The 22,304-nt window shown below is 48.8% G+C and overlaps 1 protein-coding gene across 1 annotated transcript in view; it reads right to left on the reverse strand.

Annotated features, from left to right (window-relative positions):
- LOC128700842 (uncharacterized) overlaps positions 1–21,889 on the reverse strand; it is a 232,631-nt gene extending 210,742 nt beyond the window's left edge. Inside the window, exon 1 of the mRNA XM_070104770.1 lies at positions 20,682–21,889. The gene's annotated coding sequence lies outside the window, so the exon portion shown is untranslated. The remainder of the gene's footprint in view (positions 1–20,681) is intronic.
- Between the last annotated feature and the right edge of the window lie 415 nt (positions 21,890–22,304).

Below are 22,304 nucleotides of genomic sequence, written 5' to 3' on the forward strand. Positions count from 1 at the left end.
TGTTGCTGGAGTGTTATCCAGTACCCACTGTTGCTGGAGTGTTATCCAGTACCCACTGTTGCTGGAGTGTTATCCAGTACCCACTGTTGCTGGAGTGTTATCCAGTACCCACTGTTGCTGGAGTGTTATCCAGTACCCACTGTTGCTGGAGTGTTATCCAGTACCCACTGTTGCTGGAGTGTTATCCAGTACCCACTGTTGCTGGAGTGTTATCCAGTACCCACTGTTGCTGGAGTGTTATCCAGTACCCACTGTTGCTGGAGTGTTATCCAGTACCCACTGTTGCTGGAGTGTTATCCAGTACCCACTGTTGCTGGAGTGTTATCCAGTACCCACTGTTGCTGGAGTGTTATCCAGTACCCACTGTTGCTGGAGTGTTATCCAGTACCCACTGTTGCTGGAGTGTTATCCAGTACCCACTGTTGCTGGAGTGTTATCCAGTACCCACTGTTGCTGGAGTGTTATCCAGTACCCACTGTTGCTGGAGTGTTATCCAGTACCCACTGTTGCTGGAGTGTTATCCAGTACCCACTGTTGCTGGAGTGTTATCCAGTACCCACTGTTGCTGGAGTGTTATCCAGTACCCACTGTTGCTGGAGTGTTATCCAGTACCCACTGTTGCTGGAGTGTTATCCAGTACCCACTGTTGCTGGAGTGTTATCCAGTACCCACTGTTGCTGGAGTGTTATCCAGTACCCACTGTTGCTGGAGTGTTATCCAGTACCCACTGTTGCTGGAGTGTTATCCAGTACCCACTGTTGCTGGAGTGTTATCCAGTACCCACTGTTGCTGGAGTGTTATCCAGTACCCACTGTTGCTGGAGTGTTATCCAGTACCCACTGTTGCTGGAGTGTTATCCAGTACCCACTGTTGCTGGAGTGTTATCCAGTACCCACTGTTGCTGGAGTGTTATCCAGTACCCACTGTTGCTGGAGTGTTATCCAGTACCCACTGTTGCTGGAGTGTTATCCAGTACCCACTGTTGCTGGAGTGTTATCCAGTACCCACTGTTGCTGGAGTGTTATCCAGTACCCACTGTTGCTGGAGTGTTATCCAGTACCCACTGTTGCTGGAGTGTTATCCAGTACCCACTGTTGCTGGAGTGTTATCCAGTACCCACTGTTGCTGGAGTGTTATCCAGTACCCACTGTTGCTGGAGTGTTATCCAGTACCCACTGTTGCTGGAGTGTTATCCAGTACCCACTGTTGCTGGAGTGTTATCCAGTACCCACTGTTGCTGGAGTGTTATCCAGTACCCACTGTTGCTGGAGTGTTATCCAGTACCCACTGTTGCTGGAGTGTTATCCAGTACCCACTGTTGCTGGAGTGTTATCCAGTACCCACTGTTGCTGGAGTGTTATCCAGTACCCACTGTTGCTGGAGTGTTATCCAGTACCCACTGTTGCTGGAGTGTTATCCAGTACCCACTGTTGCTGGAGTGTTATCCAGTACCCACTGTTGCTGGAGTGTTATCCAGTACCCACTGTTGCTGGAGTGTTATCCAGTACCCACTGTTGCTGGAGTGTTATCCAGTACCCACTGTTGCTGGAGTGTTATCCAGTACCCACTGTTGCTGGAGTGTTATCCAGTACCCACTGTTGGAGTGTTATCCAGTACCCACTGTTGCTGGAGTGTTATCCAGTACCCACTGTTGCTGGAGTGTTATCCAGTACCCACTGTTGCTGGAGTGTTATCCAGTACCCACTGTTGCTTCTCTTCCCACTAAGAACATCTCTTCAAATAATTTCTCTCCTCACACATTTCTTTGTCATTCCTCTAGAGTTTTTGTTCCTTCTTCAGTCTTATGGTCTGGTCTGTTATTGTCACCTTTGTGTAAGTCTGATACAGTTTCGTTATAGACTCGGGTTTTTTCTGCCTCTCGGTTTCTCTTCTTCTTTAATATTTATATCTGGCTATGCTCACCTCTATTTTCTCTTAACCTTTGTTTATTTAAGTTTTCCTATTTATTTACTCTTTTGTTTTAATTCCTCTCTGCGTCGTTAAGCCACAGACTTTCTTTACCCTTTTACACAGTTTAAGTATGTGGTTCACCTCTTCCTCCTGGCACTTTCCCCTCTAAGTGATCCATTATCTCATCCACTGGCTTTCCATCCAGTTATTAATGTGATCTCATACTATTTCTTCTCCTCCTGTCTCCTTTCTGTTATCAGCTTCAAGTTTGTTATCAGTAGGCTTCTTTCTTCCTCTCATCGTCTGACTTTCCTGATTGTCCTCTGTGTTGTCGCTAGTTCCCTTGTTCTCTTTTATCACCTGCGTCATCACTTCCTGATTTCTCTCCTAGTTATTTCCTCTATTATTACTCCCTCTTTTACACTCCCCATCATTTTCTCCAGCGCCTCGTTTATGCTTTGGTTTTTCCCACTCTTTAAGTTCTTTCTCTCGTCTTAGTTTCTTTCACTTTTCAAAGCTATCTTCCCATGCTTGTATAAATATTTCAGCAGTATTCTCCCAGAGAGAATTTAACTTTCCCTGCTATTCCTTATCCATATTGCGCTTGCAGTCAGATATTATTAAATGTAAGGTTTGCCAAACATCATCTCTCTCCTCTTACCCTCGATTGTTATTTTAATACCACTTTTTATCAGATTCCATAGACTCTCTGGAAGAGCATTTTGCTCTTCCAGAGCAAAATGTGTGTATGTGTGTGTGTGTGTGTGTGTGTGTATGTGTGTGTGTGTGTGTGTGTGTGTGTGTGTGTGTGTGTGTGTGTGTGTCTAATACTAATTTATGGGGAGCCAAACCATAGTGTAGACAAGCCTAGTGTTGTAACAGTTCATGTAGGAGGGTTGTGGTAGTACTGTCGTACACTCAGTACTTAAGTGGTAGTACTGCTGTACACTCAGTACTTGTGGTAGTACTGCTGTACACTCAGTACTTAAGTGGCAGTGTTCTATCATCAACATTAACTGTGACTCTACAAGTTATCGTTGTGTTTTAAAACTATAGGACATTCCTCACTATGACAACTTACGTACCATGAAACCTTTGTTGATGTGGGACGAGACAATAGTTACAGTTGGTGACGCTGATGGTGACGCAGTTGGTGACGCTGATGATTTTCGCAGATTTATTATATAAATCTTTTTTTACTCTGCTTATTCGGCAGAAATGACCCTTTGTCACCACTTTGGCTCATTCGACGAGACGTGAAACACACACAAGAAGGTGCCAGAGGGAGGAAGGGAACACCGCAGGTACCCACAGACAGGGAAGTGCAGCCTCGAAGGGAACAGCAGACAGAACTGCCCACAGAACCACCCACAGCATCTCCTCAACCCCTTACCACCCCACACCAACTAAACAATAACCAGAACTGAGCCACACTCCACATCCGCAGTCCACCCCCCCCCCCAGCACTAATACCACCACACCAGCAGGCCTGCCTACCACACCCTCAGCCAGCAGCAACCCCTCCCACCCCCAGAATACAGTTCTGGAAATGAAGCTGAAGGTATGGTACACCAAGGCAAATGGAATTGTAAATAAGAGTGAGGAGTAGCAGGATAGAATCACCAAGGCATCCCCGGATATCACAGCAATCACAGAAACAAAGCTCATGAGGGTGATAACACATGTGATCTTCCCGTCTGGATATCAGGTCCTGAGGAGATGGGGAGACTAATCGCAGGAGTAGTGGATAAGTACATAGTAGGAACACTTCAAGCTGGGGGTCCAAAAGTGATGATAGCAGTGACGTACAACCCGTCAACGAACAGCAGGAGGCCAAGACAAGAATACGATGAGAGCAACAGTGATGGTGGACACACTAGCCAAGGTTGCCGAAAGGGCCCACATAAGCAGGGCAAAGTTAATCACAGAGGATTTCATCCCCAAGGAGAGTGACTGGGAGAATCTGGAGCCACGTGGGAGAACAGAGATGTGGCGAACCAAGATGATTGAGGCGGTATTGGAAAACTTCATGCACCAACATGTTAAGGACACAACCAGAGAGAGAGGAGACGAATAAATGAATAAACAGAAGGGTGGACGGCGGTCTGTAAATTGACAGTCCGACGTTCTACCGTGTAGCTAACCCAGGCCTCTAATAGGAAGGAATTGGAACTAATACATAGTGTATTGTATTCAGTCAGAGGCACCAACTGTAACCTAAGCGAATTCCTTCCCTCGGCCCAGGAGTTAGAGTCCCTTGTCCATCCTTCTATTTATTGACAGTTGTTTATTACAACTTAGAGACCATAGATGTGGTCTAGTGGGAGGGGGGGGTAAGAATAGATCTACTGTCAAAGCTCCTGGGCCGAGGGAAGGAGTGCACTTGGGGTACAGTTGGTGCCACTGACGTATTACACAGTATTACTACCAGGGGTCCGGGCAACTGGAACGGTAGAGCGTTGGACTGTCAATTTGCAGACTGCGGTTCGAGCCCCTTGTCCACCCCTCTGTTTATTTACCGACAGTTATTTCAAGATGTTTAATATTTAATACAATATAAGCATATTCTTCTTAAAATCCCTCAGTCTGTATCCTTGTGCACTTTATATTAACTATTTCGTCATCTTTCCCTCGTAATTCTGCCGGAAATGCCCCGGCATGATAGTAACATTCTTTGTATTTAGCAAAACAAAGTTATAATTAAACCTTTAAACTTTATCTTAATAGGAGAGGCATAAACCTTTTTCTTGATAATTTTTATCTTTTATCTCCAACTTTGCTCTCGTGTACACATTTCCCGCCTCTCAGTCTAAGTATTTTGTTATGATGTCTCTCTTAAATCATCTCTGCTGTAATATTGTTAACCGGTGATCTTGCGATGATCTGCTACATTATTCTCCACACCTTGACTCCTGAACTAAGACAACGACCATCACCAGTATTATTATTATTATTAAATATTAGCCGGTATTCTCCCGGCCCGGGCCTTTTCCAAGTGGTGGCCCGGCCTTGGCTCCCTCTTTAGGGAGTGTCTGAGACCTAAGTCTCCCATGGGAGGAGGCACAAGTACCTCCTCATCTTTGGGACCAACTGTCCCCAGGCCTAGGCCCGGTGGCCTGGTGGCCTGGTGGCTAAAGCTCCCGCTTCACACACGGAGGGCCCGGGTTCGATTCCCGGCGGGTGGAAACATTTCGACACGTTTCCTTACACCTGGTGTCCTGTTCACCTAGCAGCAAATAGGTACCTGGGTGTTAGTCGACTGGTGTGGGTCGCATCCTGGGGGACAAGATTAAGGACCCCAATGGAAATAAGTTAGACAGTCCTCGATGACGCACTGACTTTCTTGGGTTATCCTGGGTGGCTAACCCTCCGGGGTTAAAAATCCGAACGAAATCTTATCTTATCTTATCTAACTAGGCCTCTCTGGTCTGCCATCCCCGCCACAAGGGGGCTAAGGGGAATGACAGTCTTGTGAGCTGTAAGCTCGGGCTCAGGCACCTACCCTACCCTAGAAGGGTTAGGCATAGTGTCGACGACCATCACCAGTTGTTACCTCGATGTGTACACCGTTTCCAGTTTTCCCTTGACTATGATGAATCAACTTTGATCCATCAAACATTCGGTTTCTTGCCACTTTATCATGAGCCTGGCCCATGGCCGGGCTTCCAGAGTACTGACACTCTCCAGACTCATCAAACCTTCATCAGTTGTTGAAAGTGAACAATACGGATTAATAATGAGACTTTTGTGTAACATCTGATTCCCAGATGTTGCACATTGTTGTTCAATGACCCCAGATGTTGCACATTGTTGTTCAATGACCCCAGATGTTGCACATTGTTGTTCAATGACCCCAGATGTTGTACATTGTTGTTCAATGACCCCAGATGTTGCACATTGTTCAATGACCCCAGATGTTGCACATTGTTCAATGACCCCAGATGTTGCACATTGTTGTTCAATGACCCCAGATGTTGCACATTGTTGTTCAATGACCCCAGATGTTGCACATTGTTGTTCAATGACCCCAGATGTTGCACATTGTTGTTCAATGACCCCAGATGTTGTACATTGTTGTTCAATGACCCCAGATGTTGTACATTGTTGTTCAATGACCCCAGATGTTGTACATTGTTGTTCAATGACCCCAAATGTTGCACATTGTTGTACAATGACCCCAGATGTTGCACATTGTTGTACAATGACCCCAGATGTTGCACATTGTTGTTCAATGACCCCAGATGTTGCACATTGTTGTTCAATGACCCCAGATGTTGCACATTGTTGTTCAATGACCCCAGATGTTGCACATTGTTGTTCAATGACCCCAGATGTTGCACATTGTTGTTCAATGACCCCAGATGTTGCACATTGTTGTTCAATGACCCCAGATGTTGCACATTGTTCAATGACCCCAGATGTTGCACATTGTTCAATGACCCCAGATGTTGCACATTGTTGTTCAATGACCCCAGATGTTGCACATTGTTGTTCAATGACCCCAGATGTTGCACATTGTTGTTCAATGACCCCAGATGTTGCACATTGTTGTTCAATGACCCCAGATGTTGCACATTGTTGTTCAATGACCCCAGATGTTGCACATTGTTGTTCAATGACCCCAGATGTTGCACATTGTTGTTCAATGACCCCAGATGTTGTACATTGTTGTTCAATGACCCCAGATGTTGCACATTGTTGTTCAATGACCCCAGATGTTGCACATTGTTGTTCAATGACCCCAGATGTTGCACATTGTTGTTCAATGACCCCAGATGTTGCACATTGTTGTTCAATGACCCCAGATGTTGCACATTGTTGTTCAATGACCCCAGATGTTGCACATTGTTGTTCAATGACCCCAGATGTTGCACATTGTTGTTCAATGACCCCAGATGTTGCACATTGTTGTTAAATGACCCCAGATGTTGCACATTGTTGTTCAATGACCCCAGATGTTGCACATTGTTGTTCAATGACCCCAGATGTTGCGCATTGTTGTTCAATGACCCCAGATGTTGTACATTGTTGTTCAATGACCCCAGATGTTGCACATTGTTGTTCAATGACCCCAGATGTTGCACATTGTTGTTCAATGACCCCAGATGTTGCACATTGTTGTTCAATGACCCCAGATGTTGCACATTGTTGTTCAATGACCCCAGATGTTGCACATTGTTGTTCAATGACCCCAGATGTTGCACATTGTTGTTCAATGACCCCAGATGTTGTACATTGTTGTTCAATGACCCCAGATGTTGCACATTGTTGTTCAATGACCCCAGATGTTGCACATTGTTGTTAAATGACCCCAGATGTTGCACATTGTTGTTCAATGACCCCAGATGTTGTACATTGTTGTTCAATGACCCCAGATGTTGCACATTGTTGTTCAATGACCCCAGATGTTGCACATTGTTGTTCAATGACCCCAGATGTTGCACATTGTTGTTCAATGACCCCAGATGTTGCACATTGTTGTTCAATGACCCCAGATGTTGCACATTGTTGTTCAATGACCCCAGATGTTGCACATTGTTGTTCAATGACCCCAGATGTTGCACATTGTTGTTCAATGACCCCAGATGTTGCACATTGTTGTTCAATGACCCCAGATGTTGCACATTGTTGTTCAATGACCCCAGATGTTGCACATTGTTGTTCAATGACCCCAGATGTTGCACATTGTTGTTCAATGACCCCAGATGTTGCACATTGTTGTTCAATGACCCCAGATGTTGCACATTGTTGTTCAATGACCCCAGATGTTGCACATTGTTGTTCAATGACCCCAGATGTTGCACATTGTTGTTCAATGACCCCAGATGTTGCACATTGTTGTTCAATGACCCCAGATGTTGTACATTGTTGTTCAATGACCCCAGATGTTGCGCAATGTTGTTCAATGACCCCAGATGTTGTACATTGTTGTTCAATGACCCCAGATGTTGCACATTGTTGTTCAATGACCCCAGATGTTGCACATTGTTGTTCAATGACCCCAGATGTTGCACATTGTTCTTCAATGACCCCAGATGTTGCACATTGTTCTTCAATGACCCCAAATGTTGCACATTGTTGTACAATGACCCCCAAATGTTGCACATTGTTGTACAATGACCCCAAATGTTGCACATTGTTGTTCAATCACCCCAAATGTTGCACACTGTTGTTCAATGACCCCAAATGTTGCACATTGCTGTTCAATGACCCCAAATGTTGCACATTGTTGTACAATGACCCCAAATGTTGTACATTGTTGTTCAATGACCCAAAATGTTGCACATTGCTGTTCAATGACCCCAAATGTTGCACATTGTTGTTCAATGACCCCAAATGTTGCGCATTGCTGTTCAATGACCCCAAATGTTGCACATTGCTGTTCAATGACCCCAAATGTTGCACATTGTTGTACAATGACCCCAAATGTTGCGCATTGCTGTTCAATGACCCCAAATGTTGCACATTGCTGTTCAATGACCCCAAATGTTGCACATTGTTGTACAATGACCCCAAATGTTGCGCATTGCTGTTCAATGACCCCAAATGTTGCACATTGCTGTTCAATGACCCCAAATGTTGCACATTGCTGTTCAATGACCCCAAATGTTGCGCATTGCTGTTCAATGACCCCAAATGTTGCGCATTGCTGTTCAATGACCCCAAATGTTGCGCATTGCTGTTCAATGACCCCAAATGTTGCACATTGCTGTTCAATGACCCCAAATGTTGCACATTGCTGTTCAATGACCCCAAATGTTGCACATTGCTGTTCAATGACCCAAAATCTTGCATAAGTTTCTCTTCCTTAACTTATAGGTTTTCAAAACCGCCTATACAATACATATTATTCACACGGCAAGACAGGAACACTTACCTGGTAAGTTCCTGGTCAGGCAGTTGGTAAAGCGGTTACCAATGTTGTCAGTAGTCTTGCTAGGAGCAACATTGGCACAAGATCCTCTACCACAATTTGAGACTTGATAAATAAGCAGTGTAATTAAGCATTTATAATGCATTCAGAGGATTTGAGAAACACCTGAGGGAATATCAGAATGGTATACAATACCGACAGGTTGGTAGGTAAGGCACATAGGCAACAGTTAGGCAACTTTATTCCGAAACGTTTTGCCTATACAGTAGGCTTCTTCAGTCGAGTACAGAAAGTAGGCAGGAACAGTAGAGATGTGAAGACGATGTGATCAAGCCATCACCCTTAAAGTCGTAGATTTGAGGTTGTCAGTCCCTCAGCCTGGAGAAGTTCTGCTCCTGCCTACTTTCTGTACTCGACTGAAGAAGTTTACTGGGTAGGCGAAACGTTTCGGAATAAAGTTGCCTAAATGGTGCCTATGTGTCTTACCTACCAAACACCTGACGGGGATTTTTACATCTCCGTGCGAAGGACGCTAGAAATATTAAGATAAGATAAGATAAGATTTCGTTCGGATTTTTAACCCCGGAAGGTTAGCCACCCAGGATAACCCAAGAAAGTCAGTTCGTCATCGAGGACTGTCTAACTTATTTCCATTGTGGTCCTTAATCTTGTCCCCCAGGATGCGACCCACACCAGTCGACTAACACCCAGGTACCTATTTGCTGCTAGGTGAACAGGACAACAGGTGTAAGGAAACGTGTGACTAACACCCAGGTACCTATTTGCTGCTAGGTGAACAGGACAACAGGTGTAAGGAAACGTGTCGAAATGTTTCCACCCGCCGGGAATCGAACCCGGGCCCTCCGTGTGTGAAGCGGGAGCTTTAGCCACCAGGCCACCGGGCCACCCTTGAGGAAACAGGGAAGAACAACTTGTTCTAAGACACCACTAGAACACTCACAGCGGGAGTGAACAATACAATGCCGGCATCGTATACAATCACCTAATGAAATTCAACGAGGCTTAACTATTCGTCTGTGTGGAAGTTCCAGATAAAAGCATTGTCTGGAACGTGCTGTCATTGTCTGGAACGTGCTGTCATTGTCTGGAACGTGCTGTCATTGTCTGGAACGTGCTGTCATTGTCTGGAACGTGCTGTCATTGGCTGGAACGTGCTGTCATTGTTTGGAACGTGCTGTCATTGTCTGGAACGTTCTGTCATTGTCTGGAACGTGCTGTCATTGTCTGGAACGTGCTGTCATTGCCTGGAACATGCTGTCATTGTCTGGAACGTTCTGTCATTGTCTGGAACGTGCTGTCATTGTCTGGAACGTGCTGTCATTGTCTGGAACGTGCTGTCATTGTCTGGAACATGCTGTCATTGTCTGGAACGTTCTGTCATTGTCTGGAACGTGCAGCCATTGTCTGGAACGTGCTGTCATTGCCTGGAACGTGCTGTCATTGTCTGGAACGTGCTGTTATTGTCTGGAACGTGCTGTCATTGTCTGGAACGTGCTGTCATTGTCTGGAACGTGCTGTCATTGTCTGGAACGTGCTGTCATTGTCTGGAACGTGCTGTCATTGTCTGGAACGTGCTGTCATTGTCTGGAACGTGCTGTCATTGTCTGGAACGTGCTGTCATTGTCTGGAACGTGCTGTCATTGTCTGGAACGTGCTGTCATTGTCTGGAACGTGCTGTCATTGTCTGGAACGTGCTGTCATTGTCTGGAACATGCTGTCATTGTCTGGAACGTGCTGTCATTGTCTGGAACGTGCTGTCATTGTCTGGAACGTGCTGTCATTGTCTGGAACGTGCTGTCATTGTCTGGAACATGCTGTCATTGTCTGGAACGTGCTGTCATTGTCTGGGACATGCTGTCATTGTCTGGAACGTTCTGTCATTGTCTGGAACGTGCAGCCATTGTCTGGAACGTGCTGTCATTGCCTGGAACGTGCTGTCATTGTCTGGAACGTGCTGTCATTGTCCGGAACGTACTGTCATTGTCTGGAACGTGCTGTCATTGTCTGGAACGTGCTGTCATTGTCTGGAACGTGCTGTCATTGTCTGCAACGTGCTGTCATTGTCTGCAACGTGCTGTCATTGTCTGGAACGTACTGTCATTGTCTGGAACGTGCTGTCATTGTCTGGAACGTGCTGTCATTGTCTGGAACGTGCTGTCATTGTCTGGAACGTGCTGTCATTGCTACCACCAACACAGTTTCTCACAACTCCGGCAGCTTCATTACTTTAATAGGTTTGGCTAAGTTAATTCACCACCAAGACACAAGTATCGTCTAGATTATAATTGATTCAGTGAACCGACAGGTTGATGAATAAGACACATGTACAACACTTGGGTATCATTAATGTGGAAAGGTTTCAGCAGTCAGTGACTTCCTCAGTCTCAGCAGTCAGTGGCTTCCTCAGTCTCAGCAGTCAGTGGCTTCCTCAGTTTCAGCAGTCAGTGACTTCCTCAGTCTCAGCAGTCAGTGACTTCCTCAGTCTCAGCAGTCAGTGGCTTCCTCAGTCTCAGCAGTCAGTGGCTTCCTCAGTCTCAGCAGTCAGTGACTTCCTCAGTCTCAGCAGTCAGTGACTTCCTCAGTCTCAGCAGTCAGTGGCTTCCTCAGTCTCAGCAGTCAGTGGCTTCCTCAGTCTCAGCAGTCAGTGGCTTCCTCAGTCTCAGCAGTCAGTGACTTCCTCAGTCTCAGCAGTCAGTGACTTCCTCAGTCTCAGCAGTCAGTGGCTTCCTCAGTCTCAGCAGTCAGTGGCTTCCTCAGTCTCAGCAGTCAGTGACTTCCTCAGTCTCAGCAGTCAGTGACTTCCTCAGTCTCAGCAGTCAGTGACTTCCTCAGTCCAATACTGAGAACAATGGTTGAAGATCTGTATAGCACTGAGGAAGTCTCTGGTTGCTGAAACTCTTCCTCAAAAATAATACCAAAGTTTGCTTTAGTATCTAATTTATCACCTGGGAGTTGGAGTCTCGGAGTATTGCAGTGGGTGTACCGACCCTTTGTAGTGGGTGTACCGACCCTTTGTAGTAGGTGTACCGACCCTTTGTAGTGGGTGTACCGACCCTTTGTAGTGGGTGTACCGACCCTTTGTAGTGGGTGTACCGACCCTTTGCAGTGGGTGTACCGACCCTTTGTAGTGGGTGTACCGACCCTTTGTAGTGGGTGTACCGACCCTTTGTAGTGGGTGTACCGACCCTTTGTAGTGGGTGTACCGACCCTTTGCAGTGGGTGTACCGACCCTTTGTAGTGGGTGTACCGACCCTTTGTAGTGGGTGTACCGACCCTTTGTAGTGGGTGTACCGACCCTTTGCAGTGGGTGTACCGACCCTTTGTAGTGGGTGTACCGACCCTTTGTAGTGGGTGTACCGACCCTTTGCAGTGGGTGTACCGACCCTTTGTAGTGGGTGTACCGACCCTTTGTAGTGGGTGTACCGACCCTTTGTAGTGGGTGTACCGACCCTTTGTAGTGGGTGTACCGACCCTTTGTAGTGGGTGTACCGACCCTTTGCAGTGGGTGTACCGACCCTTTGTAGTGGGTGTACCGACCCTTTGTAGTGGGTGTACCGACCCTTTGTAGTGGGTGTACCGACCCTTTGTAGTGGGTGTACCGACCCTTTGCAGTGGGTGTACCGACCCTTTGTAGTGGGTGTACCGACCCTTTGCAGTGGGTGTACCGACCCTTTGTAGTGGGTGTACCGACCCTTTGTAGTGGGTGTACCGACCCTTTGCAGTGGGTGTACCGACCCTTTGCAGTGGGTGTACCGACCCTTTGTAGTGGGTGTACCGACCCTTTGCAGTGGGTGTACCGACCCTTTGTAGTGGGTGTACCGACCCTTTGCAGTGGGTGTACCGACCCTTTGTAGTGGGTGTACCGACCCTTTGTAGTGGGTGTACCGACCCTTTGCAGTGGGTGTACCGACCCTTTGCAGTGGGTGTACCGACCCTTTGTAGTGGGTGTACCGACCCTTTGCAGTGGGTGTACCGACCCTTTGTAGTGGGTGTACCGACCCTTTGCAGTGGGTGTACCGACCCTTTGCAGTGGGTGTACCGACCCTTTGTAGTGGGTGTACCGACCCTTTGCAGTGGGTGTACCGACCCTTTGTAGTGGGTGTACCGACCCTTTGTAGTGGGTGTACCGACCCTTTGCAGTGGGTGTACCGACCCTTTGCAGTGGGTGTACCGACCCTTTGTAGTGGGTGTACCGACCCTTTGCAGTGGGTGTACCGACCCTTTGTAGTGGGTGTACCGACCCTTTGCAGTGGGTGTACCGACCCTTTGTAGTGGGTGTACCGACCCTTTGCAGTGGGTGTACCGACCCTTTGGAGTGGGTGTACCGACCCTTTGTAGTGGGTGTACCGACCCTTTGCAGTGGGTGTACCGACCCTTTGCAGTGGGTGTACAGACCCTTTGTAGTGGGTGTACCGACCCTTTGCAGTGGGTGTACCGACCCTTTGCAGTGGGTGTACCGACCCTTTGCAGTGGGTGTACCGACCCTTTGCAGTGGGTGTACCGACCCTTTGCAGTGGGTGTACCGACCCTTTGCAGTGGGTGTACCGACCCTTTGCAGTGGGTGTACCGACCCTTTGCAGTGGGTGTACCGACCCATTGCAGTGGGTGTACCGACCCTTTGCAGTGGGTGTACCGACCCTTTGCAGTGGGTGTACCGACCCTTTGCAGTGGGTGTACCGACCCTTTGTAGTGGGTGTACCGACCCTTTGCAGTGGGTGTACCGACCCTTTGCAGTGGGTGTACCGACCCTTTGCAGTGGGTGTACCGACCCTTTGTAGTGGGTGTACCGACCCTTTGCAGTGGGTGTACCGACCCATTGCAGTGGGTGTACCGACCCTTTGCAGTGGGTGTACCGACCCATTGCAGTGGGTGTACCGACCCTTTGCAGTGGGTGTACCGACCCTTTGTAGTGGGTGTACCGACCCTTTGTAGTGGGTGTACCGACCCTTTGCAGTGGGTGTACCGACCCACTGCAGTGGGTGTACCGACCCTTTGCAGTGGGTGTACCGACCCATTGCAGTGGGTGTACCGACCCATTGCAGTGGGTGTACCGACCCATTGCAGTGGGTGTACCGACCCATTGCAGTGGGTGTACCGACCCTTTGTAGTGGGTGTACCGACCCTTTGTAGTGGGTGTACCGACCCTTTGCAGTGGGTGTACCGACCCTTTGCAGTGGGTGTACCGACCCTTTGCAGTGGGTGTACCGACCCTTTGCAGTGGGTGTACCGACCCTTTGTAGTGGGTGGACCGACCCTCTGCAGTGGGTGTACCGACCCATTGCAGTGGGTGTACCGACCCTTTGCAGTGGGTGTACCGACCCTTTGCAGTGGGTGTACCGACCCTTTGTAGTGGGTGTACCGACCCATTGCAGTGGGTGTACCGACCCATTGCAGTGGGTGTACCGACCCTTTGCAGTGGGTGTACCGACCCTTTGCAGTGGGTGTACCGACCCTTTGCAGTGGGTGTACCGACCCTTTGTAGTGGGTGTACCGACCCATTGCAGTGGGTGTACCGACCCATTGCAGTGGGTGTACCGACCCTTTGCAGTGGGTGTACCGACCCTTTGCAGTGGGTGTACCGACCCTTTGCAGTGGGTGTACCGACCCTTTGTAGTGGGTGTACCGACCCATTGCAGTGGGTGTACCGACCCATTGCAGTGGGTGTACCGACCCTTTGCAGTGGGTGTACCGACCCTTTGCAGTGGGTGTACCGACCCTTTGTAGTGGGTGTACCGACCCATTGCAGTGGGTGTACCGACCCATTGCAGTGGGTGTACCGACCCATTGCAGTGGGTGTACCGACCCTTTGCAGTGGGTGTACCGACCCTTTGCAGTGGGTGTACCGACCCTTTGCAGTGGGTGTACCGACCCTTTGTAGTGGGTGTACCGACCCATTGCAGTGGGTGTACCGACCCATTGCAGTGGGTGTACCGACCCTTTGCAGTGGGTGTACCGACCCTTTGTAGTGGGTGTACCGACCCTTTGTAGTGGGTGTACCGACCCTTTGCAGTGGGTGTACCGACCCACTGCAGTGGGTGTACCGACCCTTTGCAGTGGGTGTACCGACCCATTGCAGTGGGTGTACCGACCCATTGCAGTGGGTGTACCGACCCATTGCAGTGGGTGTACCGACCCAATGCAGTGGGTGTACCGACCCATTGCAGTGGGTGTACCGACCCTTTGTAGTGGGTGTACCGACCCTTTGTAGTGGGTGTACCGACCCTTTGCAGTGGGTGTACCGACCCTTTGCAGTGGGTGTACCGACCCTTTGCAGTGGGTGTACCGACCCTTTGCAGTGGGTGTACCGACCCTTTGTAGTGGGTGTACCGACCCTTTGCAGTGGGTGTACCGACCCTTTGCAGTGGGTGTACCGACCCTTTGCAGTGGGTGTACCGACCCTTTGCAGTGGGTGTACCGACCCTTTGTAGTGGGTGTACCGACCCATTGCAGTGGGTGTACCGACCCATTGCAGTGGGTGTACCGACCCTTTGCAGTGGGTGTACCGACCCTTTGCAGTGGGTGTACCGACCCTTTGCAGTGGGTGTACCGACCCTTTGTAGTGGGTGTACCGACCCATTGCAGTGGGTGTACCGACCCATTGCAGTGGGTGTACCGACCCTTTGCAGTGGGTGTACCGACCCTTTGCAGTGGGTGTACCGACCCTTTGCAGTGGGTGTACCGACCCTTTGTAGTGGGTGTACCGACCCATTGCAGTGGGTGTACCGACCCATTGCAGTGGGTGTACCGACCCTTTGCAGTGGGTGTACCGACCCTTTGCAGTGGGTGTACCGACCCTTTGCAGTGGGTGTACCGACCCTTTGTAGTGGGTGTACCGACCCATTGCAGTGGGTGTACCGACCCATTGCAGTGGGTGTACCGACCCATTGCAGTGGGTGTACCGACCCTTTGCAGTGGGTGTACCGACCCTTTGCAGTGGGTGTACCGACCCTTTGCAGTGGGTGTACCGACCCTTTGTAGTGGGTGTACCGACCCATTGCAGTGGGTGTACCGACCCATTGCAGTGGGTGTACCGACCCTTTGCAGTGGGTGTACCGACCCATTGCAGTGGGTGTACCGACCCATTGCAGTGGGTGTACCGACCCATTGCAGTGGGTGTACCGACCCTTTGTAGTGGGTGTACCGACCCATTGCAGTGGGTGTACCGACCCTTTGCAGTGGGTGTACCGACCCTTTGCAGTGGGTGAACCGACCCTTTGCAGTCGGTGTACCGACCCTTTGCAGTGGGCGTGCCGACCCATTGCAGTGGGTGTACCGACCCTTTGCAGTGGGTGTACCGACCCTTTGCAGTGGGTGTACTGACCCATTGCAGTGGGTGTACCGACCCACTGCAGTGGGTGTACCGACCCTTTGCAGTGGGTGTGCCAACCCTCTGCAGTGGGTGTGCCGACCCTCTGCAGTGGGTGTACAGACCCATTGCAGTGGGTGTGCCGACCCTCTGCAGTGGGTGTACTGACCCATTGCAGTGGGTGTGCCGACCCATTGTAGTGGGTGTACCGACCCTTTGCAGTGGGTGTACCGACCCTTTGCAGTGGGTGTACCGACCCTTTGCAGTGGGTGTACCGACCCTTTGCAGTGGGTGTACCGACCCTTTGCAGTGGGTGTACCGACCCTTTGCAGTGGGTGTACCGACCCTTTGCAGTGGGTGTACCGACCCTTTGCAGTGGGTGTACCGACCCTTTGCAGTGGGTGTACAGACCCTTTGCAGTGGGTGTACCGACCCTTTGCAGTGGGTGTACCGACCCTTTGCAGTGGGTGTACCGACCCATTGCAGTGGGTGTACCGACCCTTTGCAGTGGGTGTACTGACCCATTGCAGTGGGTGTACTGACCCAGTGCAGTGGGTGTACCGACCCACTGCAGTGGGTGTACCGACCCTTTGCAGTGGGTGTGCCAACCCTCTGCAGTGGGTGTGCCGACCCTCTGCAGTGGGTGTACTGACCCATTGCAGTGGGTGTGCCGACCCTCTGCAGTGGGTGTACTGACCCATTGCAGTGGGTGTGCCGACCCATTGTAGTGGGTGTACCGACCCTTTGCAGTGGGTGTACCGACCCTTTGCAGTGGGTGTACCGACCCTTTGCAGTGGGTGTACCGACCCTTTGCAGTGGGTGTACCGACCCTTTGCAGTGGGTGTACCGACCCTTTGCAGTGGGTGTACAGACCCTTTGCAGTGGGTGTACCGACCCTTTGCAGTGGGTGTACCGACCCTTTGCAGTGGGTGTACCGACCCATTGCAGTGGGTGTACCGACCCATTGCAGTGGGTGTACCGACCCTTTGCAGTGGGTGTACCGACCCATTGCAGTGGGTGTACCGACCCTTTGCAGTGGGTGTACTGACCCATTGCAGTGGGTGTGCCGACCCTTTGCAGTGGGTGTACCGACCCATTGCAGTGGGTGTACCGACCCTTTGCAGTGGGTGTACTGACCCATTGCAGTGGGTGTGCCGACCCATTGCACTGGGTGTACTGACCCTTTGCAGTGGGTGTACCGACCCATTGCAGTGGGTGTACCGACCCTTTGCAGTGGGTGTACCGACCCATTGCAGTGGATGTGCCGACCCATTGCAGTGGGTGTAATGACCCACTGCAGTGGGTGTACCGACCCATTGCAGTGGATGTACCGACCCACTGCAGTGGGTGTACCGACCCATTGCAGTGGGTGTAATGACACACTGCAGTGGGTGTACCGACCCATTGCAGTGGGTGTATCGACCCACTGCAGTGTGTACTGACCCATTGCAGTGGGTGTAATGACCCACTGCAGTGGGTGTACCGACCCATTGCAGTGGCTGTACCGACCCACTGCAGTGTGTGTACCGACCCATTGCAGGGGGTGTACTGACCCACTGCAGTGGGTGTACCAACCCATACCCGCCAGGCAACTCTACCACCTTCGCAGTCTGCAATGTTCTGGACACCCACCTCAAGCCTCAGCTACAACCCTCGTAGTCTACCATGGTCTGGACCCCCACCCTCAAGCCTCAGCTACAACCCTCGTAGTCTACCATGGTCTGGACCCCCACCCTCCAGCCTCAGCTACAACCCTCGTAGTCTACCATGGTCTGGACACCCCCCTCCAGCCTCAGCTACAGCCCACGTAGTCTACCATGGTCTGGACACCCACCCTCCAGCCTCAGCTACAACCCACGTAGTCTACCATGGTCTGGACACCCCCCTCCAGCCTCAGCTACAACCCTCGTAGTCTACCATGGTCTGGACACCCACCCTCCAGCCTCAGCTACAACCCTCGTAGTCTACCATGGTCTGGACACCCACCCTCCAGCCTCAGCTACAACCCACGTAGTCTACCATGGTCTGGACACCCACCCTCCAGCCTCAGCTACAACCCTCGTAGTCTACCATGGTCTGGACACCCAACCCCCACGTAGTCTACCATGGTCTGGACACCCACCCTCCAGCCTCAGCTACAACCCTCGTAGTCTACCATGGTCTGGACACCCACCCTCCAGCCTCAGCTACAACCCTCGTAGTCTACCATGGTCTGGACACCCACCCTCCAGCCTCAGCTACAACCCACGTAGTCTACCATGGTCTGGACACTCCCCTCCAGCCTCAGCTCAAGTAGTCTACCATCACACCCACCCTCTCCAGCTACTACACCCTGTAGTCTACCATGGTCTGGACACCCACCCCAGCCTCAGCTACAACCCACGTAGTCTACTCACCCACCCTCCAGCTCAAAACCCTCGTAGTCTACCATGGTCTGGACACCCACCCTCAGCCTCAGCTGCAACCCTCCTAGTCTACCATGGTCTGGATCCCCACCCTCCAGCCTCAGCTACAACTGTCGTAGTCTACCATGGTCTTGACCCCCACCCTCAAGCCTCAGCTACAACCCTCGTAGTCTACCATGGTCTGGAAACCCACCCTGGACACCCCCCTCCAGCCCCCACGTCCAGCCTCAGCTACAACCCACGTAGTCTACCATGGTCTGGACACCCCCCTCCAGCCTCAGCTACAACCCACGTAGTCTACCATGGTCTGGACACCCCCCTCCAGCATCAGCAAAACCCACGTAGTCTACCATGGTCTGGACACCCACCCCCCTCCAGCCTCAGCTACAACCCACGTAGTCTACCATGGTCTGGACACCCCCCTCCAGCCTCAGCTACAACCCACGTAGTCTACCATGGTCTGGACACCCACCCTCCAGCCTCAGCTACCACCCTCGTAGTCTACCATGGTCTGGACACCCACCCTCCAGCCTCAGCTACAACCCACGTAGTCTACGATACTCTGGACACCCCCCCAAGGAAGGTTCCTTGATGTTGGTGAGGGGCTCTTGATTTAGGGAATTGGATCTGTGCTCCAGTTCCCCGAATTAAGCCTGAATGCCTTCCACCCCCCCCCCGTACGCGCTGTATAATCCTCCGGGTTTAGCGCTTCCCACTTGATTATAATAATCTGGACATCCCCCCCTCGAGCCTCAGCTACAACCCTCGTAGTCTACCATGGTCTGGACACCCACCCTCCAGCCTCAGCTACAACCCTCGTAGTCTACCATGGTCTGTACACCCAGCCTCAGCCTTGTGCTCACCAAATAACCTAAGAAAGGAAATACGATAATACTAACAAGATGTGGACATTTATGAAAGAAATGTGAACTCGGAAGTACTTTGTCTCACAATGCCATTTTCTACCTTCGGACATTTTAGCGCTGCACATGTCTTTAATTTACCACTGTCAGTATTTATTAGTCCTCTTACCCCTTGAAGGGCATACTGTTGAATGAAGGTGAATCATACTGTTGAATGAAGGTGAATCATACTGTTGAATGAAGGTGAATCATACTGTTGAATGAAGGTGAATCATACTGTTGAATGAAGGTGAATCATACTGTTGAATGAAGGTGAATCATACTGTTGAATGAAGGTGAATCATACTGTAGAATGAAGGTGAATCATACTGTAGAATGAAGGTGAATCATACTGTTGAATGAAGGTGAATCATACTGTTGAATGAAGGTGAATCATACTGTAGAATGAAGGTGAATCATACTGTAGAATGAAGGTGAATCATACTGCAGAATGAAGGTGAATCATACTGTAGAATGAAGGTGAATCATACTGCAGAATGAACGTGAATCATACTGTTGAATGAAGGTGAATCATACTGTTGAATGAAGGTGAATCATACTGCAGAATGAAGGTGAATCATACTGTAGAAAGGTGAATCATACTGGTGAATCATACTGTTGAATGAAGGTGAATCATACTGTTGAATGAAGGTGAATCATACTGTTGAATGAATGAGAATGAAGGTGAATCATACTGGTGAATCATACTGTAGTGAATGAATCATACTGTTGAATGAATCATACTGTAGTGAATGAATCATACTGTAGCAATGAATGAAGGTGAATGAATCATACTGTAGAATGAAGGTGAATCATGAAGGTGAATCATACTGTAGCATGAAGGTGCATCATACTGCAGAATGAAGGTGAATCATACTGTAGAATGAAGGTGAATCATACTGTAGAATGAAGGTGAATCATACTGTAGAATGAAGGTGAATCATACTGTAGAATGAAGGTGAATCATACTGTAGCATGAAGGTGAATCATACTGTAGCATGAAGGGTGAATCATACTGTAGCATGAAGGTGAATCATACTGTAGCATGAAGGTGCATCATACTGTAGCATGAAGGTGAATCATACTGTAGCATGAAGGGTGAATCATACTGTAGCATGAAGGTGCATCATACTGCAGAATGATGGGACATACTTGGTGATCAAGTGGTATACTCAAGGGTCTAAGAGGTATACTTAAGGAAAGCGTAATTTTATATACCTAGTCGATGGATCTGATAAGTAATTAAGTATTAAGTTACTCACCTTATATCAAGACGACCACCAGCCAGATGCCTCACTTATGCTGTCACCCACCCGTTGGTCTTCCGTTAACAGAACAACAGGAAAAACGTGAAGACTGTCATGGGTGGTGACACCAGGTGATGGAGCTGCCCAAGTTGACTGCTGCACAAGGCTTCCAGTCTACAATTCAGTCTAAATTTGATTGTAGGTTTCCAGTCTACAATTCAGCCTAAATTTGATTGTAGGTTTCCAGTCTACAATTCAGCCTAAATTTGATTGTAGGTTTCCAGTCTACAATTCAGCCTAAATTTGATTGTAGGTTTCCAGTCTACAATTCAGCCTAAATTTGATTGTAGGTTTCCAGTCTACAATTCAGCCTAAATTTGATTGTAGGTTTCCAGTCTACAATTCAGCCTAACTTTGATTGTACGTTTCCAGTCCACAATTCAGCCTAACTTTGTAGGCTTCCAGTCTACAATTTAGCCTAACTTTGATTGTAGGCTTCCAGTCTACAATTCAGCCTAACTTTGATTGTAGGTTTCAAGTCTACAATTCAGCCTAACTTTGATTGTAGGTTTCAAGTCTACAATTCAGCCTAAATTTGATTGTAGGTTTCCAGTCTACAATTCAGCCTAACTTTGATTGTAGGTTTCCAGTCTACAATTAAGCCTAACTTTGATTATAGGCCTATGAAGTTAAAGGCCCACATATAGTTGTAGACCAATATAGTCATAGTTATGGCCTATATTTTAAGCCAAATACTCTAATTATCAAATCACTATAATTTACCCAGACACTCTAAGTGACTATAATTCTTACTTATAAACCGAAACATTAAGTAATTATTAAGTTATTTTAATTACCTGTTAAGTGAGTAATATATAATTAGTAACTGACACGTACGAGAATAACTCACTTTAGTCACTAATAAAACACTTCACTATAATTCACCATTCAGTATTTTCACTATAATTTAGTCACTGTAATTATTTATTCACTGTTATACGTCGTAATTCAATATAATTATTATATCACCAAGTCACTGAAATTCTCCGTAAGATAACTATAATTTATAACTATAATTCACTCTTATTTATTACTGTTATAATTGTCATTGTTCCTATAATTCACTGTTATTGTTGTCTATAACAATTATTACTGGGGTGTACATGTGTACTGAGGTGTACATGTAGTGTACTGAGGTGTACATGTAGTGTACTGAGGTGTACATGTAGTGTACTGAGGTGTACATGTAGTGTACTGAGGTGTACATGTAGTGTACTGAGGTGTACATGTAGTGTACTGAGGTGTACATGTAGTGTACTGGGGTGTACATGTAGTGTACTGAGGTGTACATGTAGTGTACTGAGGTGTACATGTAGTGTACTGGGGTGTACATGTAGTGTACTGAGGTGTACATGTAGTGTACTGAGGTGTACATGTAGTGTACTGGGGTGTACATGTAGTGTACTGAGGTGTACATGTAGTGTACTGAGGTGTACATGTAGTGTACTGAGGTGTACATGTAGTGTACTGAGGTGTACATGTAGTGTACTGAGGTGTACATGTAGTGTACTGAGGTGTACATGTAGTGTACTGGGGTGTACATGTGTACTGAGGTGTACATGTAGTGTACTGAGGTGT

The sequence above is a fragment of the Cherax quadricarinatus genome, chromosome 94 (genome assembly GCF_038502225.1).
Source record: "Cherax quadricarinatus isolate ZL_2023a chromosome 94, ASM3850222v1, whole genome shotgun sequence".
Classification (NCBI taxonomy): Eukaryota; Metazoa; Arthropoda; class Malacostraca; order Decapoda; family Parastacidae; genus Cherax; species Cherax quadricarinatus.